Source organism: Corythoichthys intestinalis, chromosome 10 (assembly GCF_030265065.1).
Source record: "Corythoichthys intestinalis isolate RoL2023-P3 chromosome 10, ASM3026506v1, whole genome shotgun sequence".
In the NCBI taxonomy this organism is placed as follows: Eukaryota; Metazoa; Chordata; class Actinopteri; order Syngnathiformes; family Syngnathidae; genus Corythoichthys; species Corythoichthys intestinalis.
In genome coordinates, this window is record NC_080404.1 from 44742833 (window position 1) to 44749712 (window position 6880).

Here is a 6880-nt window from a genome sequence, read left to right on the forward strand (position 1 = left end):
CTTTCAAAACTTTTTTAACCTGAGTGTAGGATTTGCGCTTCTTCAGCACCTCTGTGGGGTAATCGTGGTAAAAAAAAATCTGCCTTCCTTCAACTTGAATCTTTTTTTCCCAAGCCTTGGCCAGAATACTTTCTTTAGTCTCTGTTGAGAGAAATGGTGGAGGAAATGTTTTGTATTCATAAATGTGTCCTCAGTTGATGTTGAAATAATGTTCCTATTGCTTGTTAATATTGACATATTATCTTTTCGCCACAAGATGGCAGGATGGGACTTAATTGTCTAAAGTGCTACTTTTATTACTTCTTCTTGTTTGACTTTGATGACTTTGATTTGTGGGATTTGACTGTGAAGACAGCAATGAGAGAGGATGTATCCGCATGTCAATGGAAATAAAATACGCCGAGTTTTGGCTAAAAGACAATTTATTCTCCGTCAATTCTTCCTACGAATGCAACGTTGAGCTGCAACCACCTCAACAGGGTATGGGCCCAGAAGTCATTCGAAGGTAAAGCCAGGAGTCACCGTGTAGAAGGTCGCGAAGGACCGCGTGCTCACGGACTGCTGATTAGCGGAAAAAGCTAACAGGCAACATGGATCCACGAGGAACAAGTAGGTTACCTAGACTGGCATTTGACGGAGATGAAGCTAAATATCAACTCTGGGAAACTAAAGTGTTGGGACATTTTCATCTAATCGGGCTAAAGAAGACAGTGCTGGAAGGACCAACCACTGAAGCAGAGAGAGAAAATGATGAAATGAAAAATGCGGACGCGTATGCTGAAATGATCCAACTTCTTGATGATAAAAGCCTTTCGTTAATAATGAGAGATGCGCCAAATGACAGAAGAAAAGCTCTGAAAATATTAAGAGAATATTATGCTGGGAAGGGAAAACCCAGGATTATAAATTTGTACACCATGCTAACATCTCTTCAAAAGGGAAAAGAAGAAAGCATAGTGGACTACATAATAAGAGCTGAGACCGCCATCACAGCATTGCGAAATGCAGGTGAAACATTGGGAGATGGTCTACTTATCGCAATGGTCTTGAAGGGGCTGCCAGAAAATTACAAGCCATTTACAATTCATGTGGCGCATACCGATGAGAACATGACATTTGCAGAATTCAAAACCAAACTCCGAAGTTTTGAAGAAACGGAAAAGTTAAATGCAGCAGAATCAAGCGACAGAGTGATGAAGACTAAAGCAAGAGCTTCAAAGCAAACCACAAAAGCAAACGCTCGTGACCGGATCAAAGACGACACAGAGTTGGTGTGCTTCAAATGTGGGATCAAAGGCCACCGTGCAAAATCATGTCAACAAAAGACATGGTGTAGTCGTTGCAAAATGGACACGCACAAAGATGCCACTTGCAGACGCAAGGTCAAACCGGACGGAGCGAGAACAATCGCTGAAGATGGAGATCCTGACTTCGCGTTCAAGGTGAGAGATGAACAGCCCGACACCAGGTGGCAGGATACACACAGCATCCGGGAACGAGGCCTGATGGTGGACATGGGAGCAACATCTGATATCATCACTGACGTGACCAAGTTCAAAAGCTTCCAGGAGACGTTCAAACAAGAGAACCACAGCGTTGGCAGATAGTACCCGGTGCAGTGGAGTCGCACTCAAAAGAGGAGATGCGGAGTGCTACCTGATTGACAACGGATGACATGATAGCTGATATCATGACAAAACCTGTAACAAAGTTAAAATTGAAGACATTTGACAGTGTTATTTTTGGAATTTGAAATGTAAAATTTCATTTGGTTGTTAAAAAAAGGCATCAACATGAGAACAAGTGGGGGTGTTGAGAGAAATGGTGGAGGAAATGTTTTGTATTCATAAATGTGTCCTCAGTTGATGTTGAAATAATGTTCCTATTGCTTGTTAATATTGACATATTATCTTTTCGCCACAAGATGGCAGGATGGGACTTAATTGTCTAAAGTGCTACTTTTATTACTTCTTCTTGTTTGACTTTGATGACTTTGATTTGTGGGATTTGACTGTGAAGACAGCAATGAGAGAGGATGTATCCGCATGACAATGGAAATAAAATACGCCGAGTTTTGGCTAAAAGACAACTTATTCTCCGTCAATTCTTCCTACGAATGCAACGTTGAGCTGCACCCACCTCAACAGTCTCGTATTTCAAAAAGTTGACCACAATAGACCTCGGAGGTGCTCCCGGTGGCGGTTTCTTCCCGAGGCTCCTGTTCGCTCGTTGAATGTGGAGGTCTGTCTCATCTCCACTTACGAGCTCCCGGCAGAAGAGTCCTTCTACCCGCTCGCGTACAGATTCGTTGTCACGCTCCTCCACGCCGTAAATTCTCAAGTTACAGCGCCGTTCGTGTCCTTCCACTTCAGTCAGCTTGTCTTGTAATCGTGCTTGTTGTTTAAGGAGTGTAAGGATGGCTTCTTTTGCTTCGGTATTCCACTCCTCCAACTGGGCCACCCTCGCCTGCACCTCGGCGATATCCTTCCGCTGCACTTGAATGTCTGCTATGTTTTGAGCTAATTTTCTGTCCATTCATTCATCCATAAAGTCCGCGAACTCACGTTTCACCTCCACCTTAAAATCCTCTTTGAACTTGGCGAAATCCTTTTTTACCTCTTTCTTGAAATCTCGAATTTCTCTCGAGATAGCAGCAAGTCCTTCGAGTAGAGTGTGGGGTATGTCGGCGTCGCCAACTTCGCCTCTTCCTCCCGCACCTTCGAGTTCTTGGTCTTTTTTATCTTTAGACGTCATTTTTTTTCTTAGAGCTTCTCTGCCCTCGTCCCCCGCTCATTTCTTGTTATTCAAAATTCGTGTTCAGCTGCTCTCATTGTCAAGGGGGAATAATTTCATCAAGTCGACGCAGAGCTCTGCTCTACGCTGCCATGCCGCTTCACCCGGAAGTGCTGTTTTTCTTGTGTCTCATTCTTACAGTACAGTACTAAGTATTGAGCTTTTTTTCTGTGTAATGTCTGAAACGCAGCACGGTTAAACAGAGGTTAGAATATCTGCCACAGTTAAAAAAAAAAAAAAAAAAAAAACTGAACAAGCACGAGTGTGCCAACAACAAGCGCACATGCCTTCCACTGGCTAACTTGTAACTTACATGCAAATACAGTGGTACCTCTACATACGAAATAATTTGGTTTTGGAAGTAGTTTCTTAACTTGAAATTTCTGTAAGTAGAGACGCGTTTTCAATGTTAATGCCCTAACCCGTACCAAGCCCCCCCAAATTCAGACATACAGTGTATCACAAAAGTGAGTACACCCCTCGCATTTCTGCAGATATTTAAGTATATCACTTCATGGGACATCACTGACAAAATGACACTTTGACACAATGAAAAGTATTCTGTGTGCAGCTTATATAATAGAGTTCATTTATTTTCGCCTCAAAACAACTCAAAATATAGCCATTAAAATCTAAACCCCTGGCAACAAAAGTGGGTACACCCCTTAGAAACTACATCCCTAAATGTCCAAATTGAGTACTGCTTGTCATTTTCCCTCCAAAATGTCATGTGACTCGTTACAGGAGTGCTGTCAGCATTGCTGCAGAGATTGAAGAGGTGGGGAGTCAGCCTGTTAGTGCTAAGACCATACGCCGTACTCTACATCAAATTGGTGTGCATGGCTGTAACCCCAGGAGGAAGCCTCTTCTGAAGACTGTACACAAGAAAGCCCGTAAACAGCTTGCTGAAGACATGTCAACAAAGCACATAGATTACTGGAACCATGTCCTATGGTCTGATGAGACAAAGATTAATTTGTTTGGTTCCGATGGTCTCAAGCATGTGTGGCGGCGACCAGGTGAGGAGTACAAAGATAAGTGTCTTGCCTACAGTCAAGCATGGTGGTGGGAATGACCCCTCTACCTCTCCAATCTCTGCAGTAATGCTGACAGCACTCCTGTAACGAGTCACATGACATTTTGGAGGGAAAATGACAAGCAGTACTCAATTTGGACATTTAGGGATGTAGTTTCTAAGGGGTGTACTCACTTTTGTTGCCAGGGGTTTAGATATTAATGGCTATGGTTTGACTTATTTTGAGGGGAAAATAAATTAACTATATTATATAAGCTGCACACACACTTTTCATTGTGTCGAAGTGTCATTTTGTCAGTGTTGTCCCATGAAAAGATACTTAAATATCTGCAGAAATACGAGGGGGGTACTCACTTTTGTGATACACTGTAAATATTTTATAATGCATTCAATTGCATCAAAACATGCAGCAAATACAAGTAGCAAATACATGTTGCAATTGGATTTTTGCGCAAAAAAACAAAATCTCAGTTCTGCATAATGTAAAAAACTAAGAATAGAGTAAAGAATAAACGTTAATACACTCTTGTACTGTAAAGCTGTAAAGCTCTTAGCCACTGAATGCCATGAATGCTAGGCAATAGCCAATGGCAGAGCAGCTATAAGTATTTTACATTCAGTAAACTCTGGGAGCTGCGAGTACCAGCCATACTGTATTTTTGCCTTTTGTATCCTGAAATTTCTGTCTTAACAAGAGGCAATGCTTTCCCATTGAGGTGTGTCTTAACCTAAAATTTCTGTATGTAGAGACGTTCTTAACTAGAGGTACAACTGTCATCAATTATGTAATCACCTTGATACAAAAAGTTCAAAATTGGGCCCCGAGGATCAATAGGTTTATGCTACATAGGTACCAAGTGATTGGTTCTTAATCCACAAAATCAACTGGATTCGCAGTCCTTTTGCATACATATGCACGTACGTACGTATGGCTGTATAGTGAAGATGACGCCGCGGGTCAATGTCACATCCGCCTTCTTCCTCAGTCTGAGACCGTGGCCAGAGGTCTCTCATTTTCCTAGCGCGGGATTCAAAAAATAAAATAAATATATCGATCGCTTCTGCACACATCCAAGTTATCCATTTCATTCAAAAGGATAAAATACTGTGTGTAATATAAAAAACATGCTTTTTGTGTCACAGTCACTTTAAGTTCAGGCAAAATGTGGCACTAAGTGGCAATTGTAAAACATATGAATCACATTTTAAGATTCAGTCTTACAAAAAGAAAATTTGTTCTCAGCATCTGCAAAATGTACCAGGAGTTGGGTATGTATTATGCAAAATTTTTAAAACTTCATTTGATTTACGCATTCCAAAAGAATTTCCCACGAGGTACAATTCTCCTCTTGGTATAAAAATATTCTCTTAGTTTTTGTTTGTGCATTTCTTACTTAAAAGATCTATTTCACTTGAATAAAGAATGTTCGAAGTTACAGGTTGCTTGTTGTGTGTTTTTTTTTTTTAATGTTTCATTCTTTTTAATATTCCACCGGGGATGGCATTAATTACAGAGTAAAAGTCTTTCAATTTGATAAGGAATTATTTTGCTGTCAGAAGGAAGCTGTCCATTATCTTTGAATTAATCTTTCAAGTGAATATTTTTATCTATCCAATTTTTTGTGATCCTTTTTCTTATATGCTCATTATTCCAAATAATATTTGGCGGACAACACAGACAAGACTGAAAAAACAGTTTCTGCTCTTGCACTCCTCTTTAAAATAAACTGCTATATTTTAAGCCATAATAACTGTTGTGTTCGATAGAACAATATGTCTATATGCTCCCATAGCGGATTCATGGCGAATTAAGCCCCCAAACTATTTTTAATTAGTCCGTTTTACCCTGGAAACCCCCTTTTACAGACGTCGCTCAACCGCTTTTGTTTCAACCCAGCCATAAAAAAAAGGTAAGTAATTATATTTATTATTCAAAATGTCATTTTTAGCTCAGAATCATTAATTGATGTCTAATATTCTGTTTAAAAAAAAAAAAACTTTAAAAAAAATATTCACTCGCATATTTTAAAATTTTAAACAAATTACACCACAATGAAAAAATGGTGTCTGTAATTAAGTCATGGATATCTACCTCATAACTATCGCTTAATTTTATATTCTTTGTTACTGTCACATTTTCCCCAATATATTAGATGATAAATAATGGATTCAAACAAAGAACAATAAAAAATAAAATGTTTAAAAGGGTAAATATATGAAAAAGAAAATCTTGACCACTCCTTGATGTCTGTGATTTCTGCATCGCGACCATTGTTATATTACCATGTTTCATCCATGAAATCCCGCCAAAATCCAGCTGTGGCCATTAACAGATGTGTCTTGACACTTGGTGATACATGCTACATGGAGTTTTTTGGTCGAAACAAGGTAAGTACGCGATAATATCTCGTTAAAATCATGGCGTCTTTAATTATGCTCGCACCTGCAGTTAGGGTTTTGCTGCTTAATTTTTTTTTTTTTTTTTTTAAATGCCCTCCTGTTCAAAATATTTCTTCCCCCAGAAAATTTAGATTTTAAGCTTTCCAATGATGTATCACACGCGCATATCAGACAATTTTGAAGAGCGGAACTTCAAGTCACCTGAGTGTTTTCCGCCATATTCATGTGAAAAGTTAGGCATAATCATGGGAAAAGTTATGGGAGTTAACACAACTTTTATGTTAACAAAGCTTGTTGATGAAAACCTGATATCTTCACCGGAAATTTTGAAACCTTATTATTATATAACAATAAATACTGAACTCCCGCCATTGGCGTGAGAACTTCCAGGTCACCTTCAATGTTTTGAGGGCCGCTAGGAATGGTGAAAATCCAAATGTTTGACATTCACTGCTGAAGGAAATTATGCTTGGTTGACAACACCAACAGCATTGACTGCTACGGCTCATTCCAAACGATTACGTCTTGCGGTTTTACAGTTGACGTGTAGTTAAAAAGCGCAAAAATAAATAAATAAATAAAAGAGTAAAAACCGACGCACTTTATTGTGAAAATTGCCGACCGGAAGAATGTCTATGACGAACATGACCC